This window comes from Tenrec ecaudatus, chromosome 11 (genome assembly GCF_050624435.1).
Source record: "Tenrec ecaudatus isolate mTenEca1 chromosome 11, mTenEca1.hap1, whole genome shotgun sequence".
In the NCBI taxonomy this organism is placed as follows: domain Eukaryota; kingdom Metazoa; phylum Chordata; class Mammalia; order Afrosoricida; family Tenrecidae; genus Tenrec; species Tenrec ecaudatus.
In genome coordinates this window covers 148,372,249-148,386,721 of record NC_134540.1, presented here as the reverse complement: position 1 = coordinate 148,386,721, position 14,473 = coordinate 148,372,249, and positions in this window count along the sequence as shown.

Genomic DNA, 14,473 nt, shown 5'->3' with positions numbered 1-14,473 from the left:
AAAACTGATGGTGTCTGGCTATCAAAAGATATCGTGTCAAGGGTCTTAAAGGCTTGAAGATAAACAAGCAGCCAACTGGTTCAGAAGCAACAAAACCCACATGGAAGAAGCACACCAGCCTGTGTAACCATGAGATGTTGAGGATATTTTCTCTCTTTTAATTGTATTTAATATATGCTCAACTAGTAGTGTAAGTGTTTATTTTTTGGTCTCTCTACCCCAACTCATTTCACTTATACCACTCTGCACATAGCAACATTGTCTTAATTATCTTAATCAATGTTCACAAATGCAATACAGACACCTAAATGAAGCTAAAATAATTTTTAAAAATGTAATTGCACTTTTAATTATCCTTTTGTTTATGTCTATCTGTCATTACATGGTGCTTCTGAAGGATATAGTATATTCTTTTAAAAATAATTTTATTGATGGCTCATACAATTTTTATAACAATCCATATATACATCAATTGTATCAAGCACTTTTGTATATTCGTTGCCCTCATCATTCTCAAAATATTTGCTCTCCACTAAAGCCCTTGGTATCAGCTCCTCATTGTTCCCCTCCCTCATGAACCCTTGATAATTTACAAATTATTATTTATTATTATTAAAATATTAGAGCAGGGTCATAAGACATTCTTTTAAGTCCCCTGCTGCTGACTTTGTCTTGGTGGGCAGCACTACAGGGAAATCGGGAGGTAGGAGAAAAATATTCTCTGACTGCCAGCAAGTCAATTCTGACTCATAGTGACACTCTAGGGCAGTAGAACTCTTTCTGTTGGCTTCTTAAGTTGCAACTCTTCACAACAGCAGAAAGTTTCCCCTTTCTTCTGAAGAACTTCTGAACCTCTGACCTGGCCATTTGTAGGCCACCTTGTTGCCCACTATGTCATCAGGGCTTCCTCAAGGGAGCAGGAGAATGGAAGACTTAATGTGTGTTGTGGATCCTTTCAGCATCACAGGGCAGTAGAGAAAAACCAAAACGTCAACCTCTGGCTTCTTTGGGGGACCCTATACTAGCTGATAATGTTCCACTCGGTGGATGAACACGAGCTATAAGGCATAACCCTCAGATTTACTAGCACCAGTTGCGCTGAGTACCATTCTTTTGGATGTCAGCTCCTAGTAACTGCATCTCTTGTCTTTCATTTGCCAAACTCTAAGGGTAGTAGATGCATCAGTATTATGGACATCAAGCTCTCTTGGTATTTAGAATGTGTGATGTCTGGCAATCGTGTCTATGGAAATACCTAAAATAGTTTGTTTTCCTGTGTCCTTCACGAAGATACTTGTGTTTCAGTATTATGTATATGTAGGTTTATGTATGTATATGTTCACTTATGCGCATATGTATGCAAATGATATGTCTCTCTTATTAATTAGATGATGGCTTCGCTTTTCTTTCTTTCGTTGACAGCAACCCAACATTGTGTATTACAGCAGGTGGCACAGGTTAGAAAGGATGCTGACCCCTCCATGTACTCCGGGGAGGAATCATACATGATGCAAGCTAACCTGGAAATGGAACATAATTTTGAGGTGAGAAATTCACAGTCAGGGCTTTTGAAGCATGTTTTTAGCAATAAAATGATTAACGTTATGTGTTAGTCTGGATTGACTAGAAAGAGTGTGTGGCCCAAAGTTCCCAGAATCCTCATGAAAACTCATACTCACAAGGAGGTATCATCCGCTGTAATCTAGACTCTACCCTTATATCCTCAAGCTGACAGGAGACTATTTAACTACCAGAGTTCTCTTCTAGCCTTTTGCACATTGTTTGCCCAACTGTGAGACATGGAGCAGTTGTCCTTTCCTGCTGATAAAAAGAGCCATTGGTGCTTGTCAGGTATTTTATGCCAAAATTAAGCCTATGCCAAAAATGCAAAGGACTGAAGAAAGAATCATTAATAACTTGTAATAGGATGTGAAGCATATACTGATGAAAATCAAAACCTACTGCATTCAGTATGGATTACAACTGAAGTTAAAGAAAGCAACAATTCTCACGCTCTGGTCAATAAGCAACAGCATGATAAACAGAGCAAACTGAAGTTTACAAGGATTTCATTTTCCTGGGGCCCCCAATCAACACCAGCAGAAGCAATCAAGAAAACAGACGATGGATTGCATTGGAAAAACATCTGCACAAAATCTCTTTAAAATATTAAAAACAAAGCTGTCATTTGGGGGAGTAAGTCATGTGTGACCCTGACCATGTTCTTTTCACTTCCCCTGTATGCACGCAATCATGGCCAATAATTAAGGAAGACTGAAGAAGAATTGGTTCATTTGAAAAAAGGTGTTGACAAAGAATATTGACTACACCATGTACTGACAAATGAACGAATGAATTGATCTCAGAAGAAGTTCAATCAGAATGATCCTTGGAAGCATTAGTAGTAAGAACTTGTCTCATGGATTTGAACATGTTATCAGGAAAGATTAAACTCTGGAGAAGAACACCTTGTTAAGTAAAGAGTGAATGACCCTCAACTAAATCGATTGACAGTGGCTAAAGAAAGTGGATTCAAACAGCAATGATTGCTAAGTTAGCACAGGACTAGGAGTTGCTTTGTCAGATTGTGCAGAGTCACTATGAATTGGAATAAACTAGAGAACACATAATAGCAATATAGTGTGATTTGTGGATTATTGGGCTATGCAATATAAGATATTTTCATTATTGTTTCAGACACTTTTATTTGGGATTTTTGCAGTTTATTGAAATCATGCTAAATCATAAAATAATTAAAAGTTTCTGTCAAATTGGCTTAAACTTATGAGCACTCCATATGTGTTTAGAAAAAAATCACTAGACCTTTCTTTGTAGGTAACACTGATGGACTTGAACTTCCAACTTTTTAGTTAAGAGTAAGTGTTTGACTATGGTAACCAGGAATATATCTCTATACATGACATCTAGGTATGTAAATATATATTTGTATGAATAAATATGAAGGGATAAAAACAACAGCAACAACAAAAAGACCAGAATTGTACTGAGCAGAGTGGAACTTGCAAGTACACATCCTCTTTCCCCTCCTCACCTCCACCCACCCACCCCCGGAAGAATAGAGCAACTTGCTCTGAGTTAGTGCACCCTGTGGCATTGCCTGGGAAGGTTCCCTCTGGTCACAGTGAATTTTTCCATAAAAGCATTTTCACTCAAATCTCGATTTCTGTGGTGACCGAGTTAAGAGAACAGCATGTGGTTGTGAACTTTTGTTTCCTGCTGATGGAAAAATGCTGCAGAAAGTGTAATGTTGAACGCATGGTTAAAACTCAAGTATACGAGTGGTTTTCTCATTTCAAAAATGGTGAAATATCAACTGATGATAAACCTTGTTCTGGATATCCATCAAATTCCTAAACAAACAGAAATGTCCACTCCTAGTGCATTTGGAATTCATTCCACCAGGCCAGACTGTTAATCAAGCTTTCTATTTAGAGGTTCTGAAAAGATTGCATAACTGTGTGCAACATAAAAGGCCTGATTTGTGACAGACAGAGGACTGGTTTTGCCACCTTGACAATGCACCTGCTCACACAGCCATCTTAGTGTACCAGTTTTTGGCAAAAAAAAAAAAAAAAAAAACCAACAAAAAACCAGCATGTCTCCCTTGCCCCATCCGCCTGACTATGCTCACCTATCCATAATCACCTGACTATGCACCATGAGACTTCTTTTTGTTTCCTCAAATGCAGAGGAACATGAAAGGATCAAGATTTGATGAAGTACAAGAGGTGAAGAAAAATACAAGGGAGGTGCTGTCAGCCACCGAAACAGATGAATTTGAAAACTGTTTCCAAGAAAGGAATAGTATATTTGAAAAATGTATTAAGTGTAATGGAGAGTACCTTGAAGACAGTAAGATTGTTTAAAAAAAACATTTAAAAACATAGGACTGAAAAAAGTTCTTGCTTTTTAGGGGGTACCCTTCGTATATGTTTTTTATATTTTTTAATAATTAAGATACTGGTTAAATGAATACATTCTTTATTTTAGGTGCACTAATACTATTTGAGAACAAGATAATCACTGTAAAATTACATTCAGAGAAGGAAGTACAAAAAGATTAAGCATTGAAGCATGATAAGCCATTAAACATGATTAATATACAAATTTAAATATAATAGGTAGTTTAATTGTCATCAAAAATACCTCCAAAGAGAGTGGTGAAATATCTTTTAGAGCAGTGATTCTCAACCTCCCTAATGCCATGACCCTTGAACACAGTTCCTCATGTTGTGGTGACCACCTCCCACCCACCCATAATTTTTTTTCATTGCTATTTTATAACTGTAATTTTGCCACTATTTTGAATCGGGTGACACCTGATTGAGAACCGCTGTTTTAGAAGAAAACAGTATACAATTTTAAAGACTGATTTGAGAGGATTGCATTGCCAATCACCTACCCTGATCTAGGCACTCACTATGGTGGGCAATGCAGGAGACGGGGGAAAGCTTGAGTCACTGGCTTTCCCGTCAAGGCTGTCCTTGTTTAAATCACAGAGTTCCCGCAGAGGACTCGGGCTGCTTTCACACTGTGTTAGCAGTATAGTCTACATACAGGAAGGATGCAGTGACTGGGGAGTAGATGAAGCTTCTGACAAGTTCAACTTTCTTACTGATTTTATCTTGAGATCTGCAGCACTCTAAAATGCTAGTCACACTCTTGAACATCCCCGTGCTGTGCTATGGCTGTTCTTTTTCTGGGTTTACTGAAGGGCAAACCGTTGGGTCATAGGCTGTGTAGGAAGTTACTGGAAAATGCAGATCAGACCAAGGAGATGCCTTTTTGGCATAACAGGGAAGGGATGTACTATTTGAGGAATAATGAAAATGAATTCAAACAAGTGGAGCTTCAGAAATCTTATTCTTTAAAAAAAGAAAAATAGGGTGATGGAAGTTGTAAGGAAAGGGATTGAGTACTTAGATTAGTAAGATAATTTTCTTCTAAAGAACAGATCCATTCAGAAAAGTAATTCTCTCTCTCTCTCTTACACACACACACACACACACACACATTTTCTCTCTGTCTCTGTCTCTCTCCCTCTCATTCTCATTCTCTTATATTTTATAGACTATATAGATTCCAGCCACTTCCTACACAATTTTATTAGTGGACACAATATTATTAGTGGAATACCCAAATGAGATTGTTCAACTTTGGGTCATTAATTCAAGTTCGGAGAAAGAGAAAAAGAAATCCATCTAAAGGGAGAAACAGAAGAGACTTTTTCTTAGGTGCTGTTGAGTCAGTTCTGACTCTACATACAACCCTAGGCACAAAATGACAAAGCACTGCCTGGTCTCTTGTCATCCTCACAATTGCTCCTATGTTTAAGCCTATTGTTGCAACCACTGTGGCAATCCATCTCTGTGAGTCTTCCTCTCTTTCACTGCCCCTCGATTTTACCAAGTAAGATGAAGTGTCACCATCTTTGCCTCGAAGGGACACTCTGGCTCTTCTGAGACAGATTTGTCTGTCCTTTTAGCAGAATTTTCTTCTCCAGCAGCATAATCCAAATGCATAGATTCTCCTTCAGTCTTCCTTATTCAACGTCTAAACTTCGCACGCACATGAGGCCCTTGAAAATTCCATGGCGTGGATCAGTCTCACCTTAGTCCTCATAGTGACAGTCTTTGTCTTCTTTACTTTAAAGAGGTCTTGTGCAGCAGAATTTAGCAGGACAGAAAGAACTGAACAACACAGAGGCGGGCCCCATGTAGCGCTATTATTATATTTTTTAAAAGGAAGTTTGTGAAGTATTTTGAGAAAACACTTTTGCACACACTTGTCTCTAGCTAAGAAAACCCAGTTTCAGAAGACGCATACATTAATGGAGTCTACTCCCAGATCTGTCTTGGGCCTCCTTAGCCTTTGGCTACTTCATGTTGATCTTTATCTATGTCCCAGCATTTATGCTGTCTCAGCACCTTGACTTTCATATAGATTACCTATCTGGCCCCCAATTTAGCTTTCATTTCCACAGCTTTCCACTTTGGTATATTTTCCCTGCAGATGATCATTGTAAGTTCACATGGCCTTTAGCACATGTGTACTCAAAACCAAACGCACTGCCATAAGGTCAATTTCAACTCATAGCAACCTTACTGGACAGAGCAGACCTGTCTGTTTTGGTTTCTGAGGTGGTAAAATATTTCCAGGAGCAGAAAACCTCATTCTTTCTACTGTAGCAAAAGCTTAGGAACACCCTTCTCCTTGGAATGGCTGACCATGCGCTTAGCAGACCAACTCCTAATCTACTACACTACCCAGGATCCTGTGATTGTGTACAGTATTCATTAATGAACTTCTGTCCAAAACCTAAATTCACAGGTTGTTCACTACATTGTTTCCCCCAAAATAAGACAGTGTCTTGTCTTAATTTTTGCTCCTAAAGATGCGCTAGGTCTTATTTTCAGAGGATGTCTTATTTTTTCATGAAGAAGAATACGATGCACATTTATCATTTTATTTAAAAAGACCTCACACTTCCTGTCTGCTCTGGCTGCACTGTGGCCAACAGTGAGCTGTGTGGCGGCGCCCAACACTACAGTCCAGAGTTACTGTAACTTTGGGGAGGGGGGTCTTATTTTTAGGGAGCTCTTATTTTTGGGGATGCCTTATATTTCAGTGAGAGGAAAAGCTCTAAGTAGTTCTTATTTGGGGGAGATCTCTTACTTTCAGGGAAACAGGGTATATGTGAAGAAAATGTTTCTTACTGAAAATAAGCAACAGATAAGACATTAATTTTGTTGTTGTATTTGGTTAGATACTAAGGCTGAGGGCATGGCCATTAACATTTATTTAAACAAAAATGATTGTGGTAAGTGTTCTATAGGAGAAACATAAGGTCCGCGATAGCAAATAGCAAAGGCTCCTTACTTAGTGTCAGGAACATTCTCCCTGAGGAGGTGACCTCTAGGCAAATCTCAGAACGTTGCTGTGAGAATAACAGTAAGCTGAGGTATAAAGTAGAGAGGACTCCTGCATAGGACACGCTGTGACCACCTACAATCGAAGACTCTTTTCTCAAAGAGGAAGGAGTACAAGTCAGTTTCACTACACTAGATAAAGCACAAAGCTGGTGGAAAATGACTGACCTGCATACCCAGAGAACAAAGACCTACAGAGGCAAAAGGAAAATTAAGAAAACATGATCTTAATAACTGCTTTGTATCTGACAGCGGGATGTGGAAGGTGGGTGAATGTGGTCTTCAGAATGGTTTTAAGTTCCTAGATGATCTTACGAGCAGAATGTGTCTTTGACTCAAATCTGTGGTGTGCAGCAAATGGATGTTTGAGACGTTTCTGATAGAGGGAGAGGGATATGAAAAGGCTCAGAGACTCATAAGAGAAAAATGGAATGCGTGGTGACCGTGAATGAGATCGTTGAGAGAGAGATGTTCTGAGAAGAACAAAGGATGGGAAGCCAAGAAAGCTTTACTTGTGAAATCCTTGCACACACACAATATTATATTAATATGAGTATAAGTGGGTTGTGATGTAAAGTCAGGGCATTACTCTTACTGAACATTATATATGGAGCTATCATTTTACATATCCTTGTATATTAAACTTTATGTAACATTATTATTATTGGAGTAGTGATGAAAATAAAGTATTTTGCAGCAGTGAGTGTATTGCTTGGAAAGTAACATCACATTTACTTTGAATGCTCTACAAATTAACGCATGACTTTTTTATATTATCAGCATTTATTCATATATAACCCTTAAGCTTTACATGTGCATCCCAATATAACATTTTAAATAAAATTCACAAAAATTTTGTGATGCAAAATTAATCTTCATAATTCTACTTATGATAATGTTTGTGTAATCATTATTTTAATGAGACAAATGCTTAATGTCAAATTATAAGGTTAAAACTTTCATTGCATGACACAAAATTATTCAACCATATTACGACTTTCTCAAAAAAATGTATTTTCCATAAATGTCAGATTGTAGAGTTAACATTATTTTTTCACGCTAAGGGAAAAAGACCAACAACAAAAATTAAAATTTGGATTTAAGGAAATAACGACTTAAAAACCTCGAAGTATATATATTGTAATAAAAACTAAAAGCAAATTCATTGTCATAAAGTCAATGCAGACTCATAATAATAGTTGTAGGTAATTTTAGCATAAACTGTATAAGTTTCAGGGCAGCTAACAGTAACATGCATTCTCTTAAAGTTACACACAGCTGTGGAAAGATGAAAGCATTCTCTGGTGAGTGTGCTATTCCAGCTCTACTGGATCCATGAGGAATTTTGGCTTCCAAACAGTTTATACTGAACACAGGAAGGCTTTATGGCTGGCTGTACATACTTGTACAGCAGGGTCCTCTGTGCCCTCCAAAGTTTTGGTATTTGGACCTTTGGGTTTGTTATTTCTATAACACATCAATATGGCATCATAGGACTAACAAAATATGTTTTTCATTCCCCTGGGATGATTCATTTCAAAGTTCTCAGATAATTTCCAGAGGCTCAAAGTTTCTACAGTGATAAAAATCAATACTTAGAGAAAAAGGAATCCTGAAATTTCCTCTATTACATTGTTAATAGTAGGTAAATGCATTTTAAAATACATAATTTAATAACTCTTTCTGACTTTAAAAATAAATAAGCTCACATTCTTGTACATACACAGATTCTGGAGAAAGTGAAAGCAAGTTTGAAAGGAATGAGGAAGAGTGAGATAAAAGTAGAATTATATATAAATAAAATTTTACATATGCTATTGTCTTGGCCAAGTGCATTTATTATAATAGCATTTCATTTTAAAAATCATTTTATTGGGGGCTTGTACAACTCTTATCACAATCCATACAAACATCCAATGTGTCAAACACACTTGTACATTTGTTGCCATCATCATTCTCAAAACATTTGCTTTCTACTTGAGCCCTTGGTATCAGCTCCTCATTTTTCCCCTCCCTCCACGTGCCCCCTTCCTCATGAACACTTGATAATTTACAAATTATTATTATTTTATTTTACCTTACAGTGTCCTACATCTCCCTTCACCCACTTTTCTGTTGTCCATCCCCCAGGGAGGAGGTTATATGTAGATCCTTGTAATAGGTTCCCCCTTTCCACCCACCATAACCCTCCTGGTATTGCTACTCTCAGCACTGGTCCTGAACGGATCATCTGTTCTGGGTTCCCTGTGTTTCTAGTTCTTATCTGTACAAGTGTACATCCTCTGGTCTAGTCAGATTTGTAAGGTAGAACTGGGATCATGATAGTGGGTGGGTGGGGGGAAGCATTTAGGAAATAGAGGAAAGTTGTATGTTTCATCATTGCTACACTGCACTGACTAATCTCCTCCCAGCAACCTTTCTGTAAGAGGATGTCCTGTTGCTTACAGATGGGTCTTGGCTCCCCACTCTGCACTCTCCCTCATTCACAATGGTTTGATTTTTTTGTTCTTTGATGCCTGATACCTGATCTTTTCAACACTTTGTGATCACACAGGCTGGTGTGCTTCTTCCATGTGAGCTTTGTTGCTTCTGAGCTAGATGGTCACTTGTTTACCCTCAAGCCTTTAAGATCCCAGACGCTATATCTTTTGATAGCCGGCCACCATGAGCTTTCTTCACCACATTTGCTTATGCACCCATTTGTCTTCAGCAATTGTAATGGGGAGGTGAGCACACAATTATATGAGTGTTTGTTCTTTTATGCCTGATAACTGATCCCTTCGGCACCTCATGATCACACAGGCTGGTGTGCTTCTTCCATGTGGGCTTTGTTGCTTCTGAGCTAGATGGCCGCTTATTTACCTTCAAGCTTTTAAGACCCCAGGCACTATATCTTTTGATAGCCAAGCACCATCAGCTTTCTTCACCACATTTGCTTATGCACACCTTTGTCTTCAGTGATCGTGTCAGGAAGGTATAACAACATTTCATATAATGATCATTTTATAATCTAGAATGCTCCTATTAGTGGATTTTTGGTATTTATATATAACATTATAATGAGTATTCACATATTTGCATTTATTATAATTATTCTGAATAAATATATGAATATTTTAATTTTCAAATATAGTTTAGTTGTGTGGTGAAAAATTGCACCCGTTACACTCTCACAAATAGCAATATTAGAGCTTCCATATTGACAAAATTCAATGTTTTACTTTTTTTTACAAGATGATGTTCTTGTTTTAATTCACAGATATTTCGTTATAAGTTGAGATTGGACTTATTTCACATTTTTATTGACTAATTATATATATATAGCCATCTGATATTAACCTGACAATGCTTTAAAATAGTCCATGTATTATAACTACATAGTTATCATTTACTTAAAATGAAAAATTGATATATTGTTAATTTAGAGACTCTTGAAAGCATGGAAAAGATAGCAAAACTATTGAGAAAGAAAAGCATAAAAGGAAGGGGAAACACTGATACAGCAAAATAAAGACTTGAAAATGCCCATTGCATTTGATACATCAATTGAAAGCAACTCCCTGCCAACACGTTCTTTTTACTCACAGCAGCCCAGAATGGGTCCAAAGCCTAACATCTTCTGTCTCCATGCTCAGACCGAATGGATTTTTGACTACTACCAATCTTTTTTCAATGATTATTATCTCCCTCCTCAGCCTTGTTTCTCACCAAAAATATTTAATTTTTGATGATCCTTTTTCTGTAATAACCTAAAAGCACACTTCAAATAGCCCCTTTTCTGATAGTTTATTGGCAAGTAGTTTATATATAATTCAATAGTTTAATCACTCAATTATATCAAGCAGAATTGTAGAATCACCCCACAGCAATTTTCGAACATTCCCCCGTGCCCAGGGTTCAATCACCTTTAAGATGAGTTATGCAATCCCAATCCATTCTAGAGATCCCCACCCTGCTCCTGTCTTCATTATTTACTCCCCAAACCCCTTCGCTCTCCCTATCATCTACACCCTACCCCTGTATTCCTTATATCCCTTTGTATCAGTTATTATCATACATGTCCACTCCTCCTGTGCTTCAAATCTGGAAGACCCAACAGAAAGCAATATGAAACAAATTTGCACTAAAGTGGTAAAGACAAAAACATAATATTATACAGACAAAATTACAAATAATGCATAAGAAAGAAAAGACCCCAAAATCTTTCAAAAAGCCAGGGAAGGAAGTTCTGTCATGGAACCAGTAAGAGATGCTTGCATCCAGACCAAATTCAGGTGGTTCCCTTAGGATGGTTTACTCTCCCCATATGGAGTTCATTCCAGTATAATCAAGATTACAACGGTCTCTTCCTGACAGAAAGGCTGTTCAAGGCTCTTAAGTGTGGCTAGATTAGATCTGGCAGTGACTCAGTCTGACTAGACACTGCAGATGGGTTTTGTTGTGTAGCTTTTCTCCTCAACATATTTGAATTTTGTAATTGCCATGTTTGGATCACGCAAGCTGGTGTGCTGCTTCCATGTGGACTTAGCTAACTCCTCACTTAAATGGCTGCTTGTTTGATTGCAAATCTTAATGACCACGACATAATTCTGATTGATAACCAGGTGCCATCTGCTTTCTTCACCATACTTTGCTGTAGCACCCTTATCTTCAGTGATGATTTCATGAAGGTGAGTATCAAGCAGAGGCTCACCTGAAGAACTGAGCCAGGGTCTGAAGAGTTCCAAACCCATTCCCGAATCTGTGCTTTTTTTTTTAATTTGCTATAGCTTGGGAGCCAATTCATATGACATATCATTCCATAGTCCAATCATATCAAACATAATTGCACAAACCATACATGCTTTCCACAACATACTTTTCCTTGCTAGACTTCTTGATATCCTCTCCCTCTTATCTTCCTCTCCCCTCTATCGTCCCCTTCTCCTAAGCCCTTGTTAGAGTTTCTATCCCTCAATACTCAGGTTTCATTTATAAAACAAATAAATTTAAAAAAACCCAGAGCTTCAAGGTGAGGCCCAATGGACCTCATTTTGACATGCATTTCCCAGATGGCTAATGACCTGAAGCATTTCTTCCTGCGTTTAGTAGACATTCAAGTGTCCTCCCTTGTGAATTGTCTGTTAGGTCTTTTGTCCACCTTCCAAGAGGGCTGTTAGATTTTGCTGCTGTTATCGTAAGCTTGTGAAATTCTGTAGATCTTAGTAATTTAGTAATTAGTAATGAGATACAGCCTAATGTAAATGAGCATAAGCAGAATATAACAGAATGGCCGTCACAAGATTGCCAGGATAATGCATAGCTTAATACAGCACACAGGGCCTTGATGTACCAAGTCCTTGCTTGATCGCCTACCAACAGTGCACCATCTTGGTATCTTCTTCCTTAGACACCATGTGTTTCCCAGTCTAAATCCTCAGGTTACAAGTGTGTTGGGGGTAGAGTCTATTCATCCAGTGGAGTTTCCATTCGTGGTCTCACCAATGCAGCCTCTGGAGCATGGCATGCACCCTGAGGATCCAGGAGTCAATGTCCCAATGTTCTGCAGCACCCAATCTGGATTCCAGGAACACCCCAAGAAACCCTAGGGCAATTCTGCCTTTCCACTGAACACCATTGAAGACCCTCTTCATTTAATGATCCCAAGAGCATCCCGTCTCTCCTCCTCTCACATGGCAGTCAGCCCTCCCTCCCCGCCTCACAAAAGACATGGTTCTATGTTCACCCAAACTTGACCATTAACTCTCATTATGCCTCTGCCATCAGTAAACCTCATTCCACTGACAGCGTCTCCTCCCTCTCTTGAGGGACCTCACCCCAGATCCACATGGCTACCACTCAATAGACAGGCTCTCCCCTTTCTCCCCCAACAATTTGCTCCCAGCTGGTGTGAGGTGTCCTCCAGCCCAGTCACCAACACTCTACTTACTGGGAACAGATGATGTGTGGCTCATTGTCACTGGCCAAGCTCTTTACCAGGCTGTCTGCTCCCCCGTCCGAGGACGTAGAGGGCCTGCAAGCTTGAGCTTGTGCCCATTCCAGTGCTTGTTCCTCCCGCAGTGGGCTCACACTGTGTTTGTCCTTTTCTGTGCTTGGCTAACGTCACTCAGCATCATGTCTTCCAGACCCCTTCATGAGTTGACATGTTTCATAGTCATCGCTGTTTTTGAGGGAAGAGCAATATTATATGGTGTGTATGTGCTGGAGTTTTTTTTTTAAAATCTACTCTTCTACTCATGGGAATTTAGGCTGTTTCCAACTTCTCGAACTTTGAGCAGTGTTGTAATGAACAGGAAAATATAAACATCTGTACGTCATCTGTTTCTTATTTCTTTGGGGTATATGCCCAGGAATGACATTGCTGAGTCATGACAATGCTGAGTCATGACACTGTTTGATTTCGATGTTTTAAGTATCACCACATTTCCTTCTATAGTGGCATTGTGTATTTACAAGTCCAAGGAGTCCTGATGGCATGGCGGGCTATGTACTGAGCTGACCACAAGTCAGCTGACCACAAGCGGTGGATAAGAGTTCCTATTTCACCACACCTGTTTCAGCATTTGTTGTTCTCCGTTTTTTAAATTGTGCTACAGTAATGGACATGAGGTGGTATCTCATTGTTGCTTTGACATGCATGTCCCAGATAACTAATGACCTGAAGCTTTTCCTCCTGCGTTTAGTAGCCATTCAAGTGTCAACCTTTGAGAATTGTCTGCTTGGGTCTTTTTCCCACCTTCTCAGAGGATTGTTAGTTGTTGTTGTTGTTGTAAGCTTGTAAATTTCTGTCAATCTTAGTAATTAGCCCTTTGCCTGTCATGCCATTGCTAAATATTTTTCCAATCTGTGAGCTCTCTGTTTATTCTTTTAATGTATGTAAGAGCTTTATTTTTAATAGAGCCCATTCATCTATTTTATCTTCTATGGAGCGTGCTTCCTTTGTTAATTCTGCTAGCGCATGTATTCCCTGCCCTAAGTCTCCTTAGCTTTGTTCCAGTTTTCTCATTGATGATCCTGATAGCTTTGGGATTTACACCAGTCTTTGATAGATCTTGAGTTTGGTTTTGTGCATGGAGTGAGATATGGGTCTTGTTTCATTTTTCTAGACATCCAGCTTTCCAACACCGTTTATTGAAGAGGGTATCATCTTCCCATTGAATGTTTTTATTCATTTGTCAAAAATCAATTGTATGTGGATGTGTTGTTGTTTTTTCTTCTGGGTTTTCTGTTCTGATCCATTGGTTCATGTAGCTATCATTATACCCATACCAGGTTGTTTTGACGACTGTGGCTACATAGTAGATTTTGAGATCAGGCAGTGCAAGGTCACCTACTTTCTTGTACTTCTTAAGTTCTTTGCCTATCCAGAGCTTCTCATTTTCCATTGAAGTCATCAGAATGATGCTGGATTTGGGACTGGGATTGCATTGAATTTGTAGATTGCTTTAAGTCAGTGTTTCTCAACCTTCCTAATGCCGTGATCCTTTAATACAGCTCCTCATGTTGTGGTGACCCCCCAACCA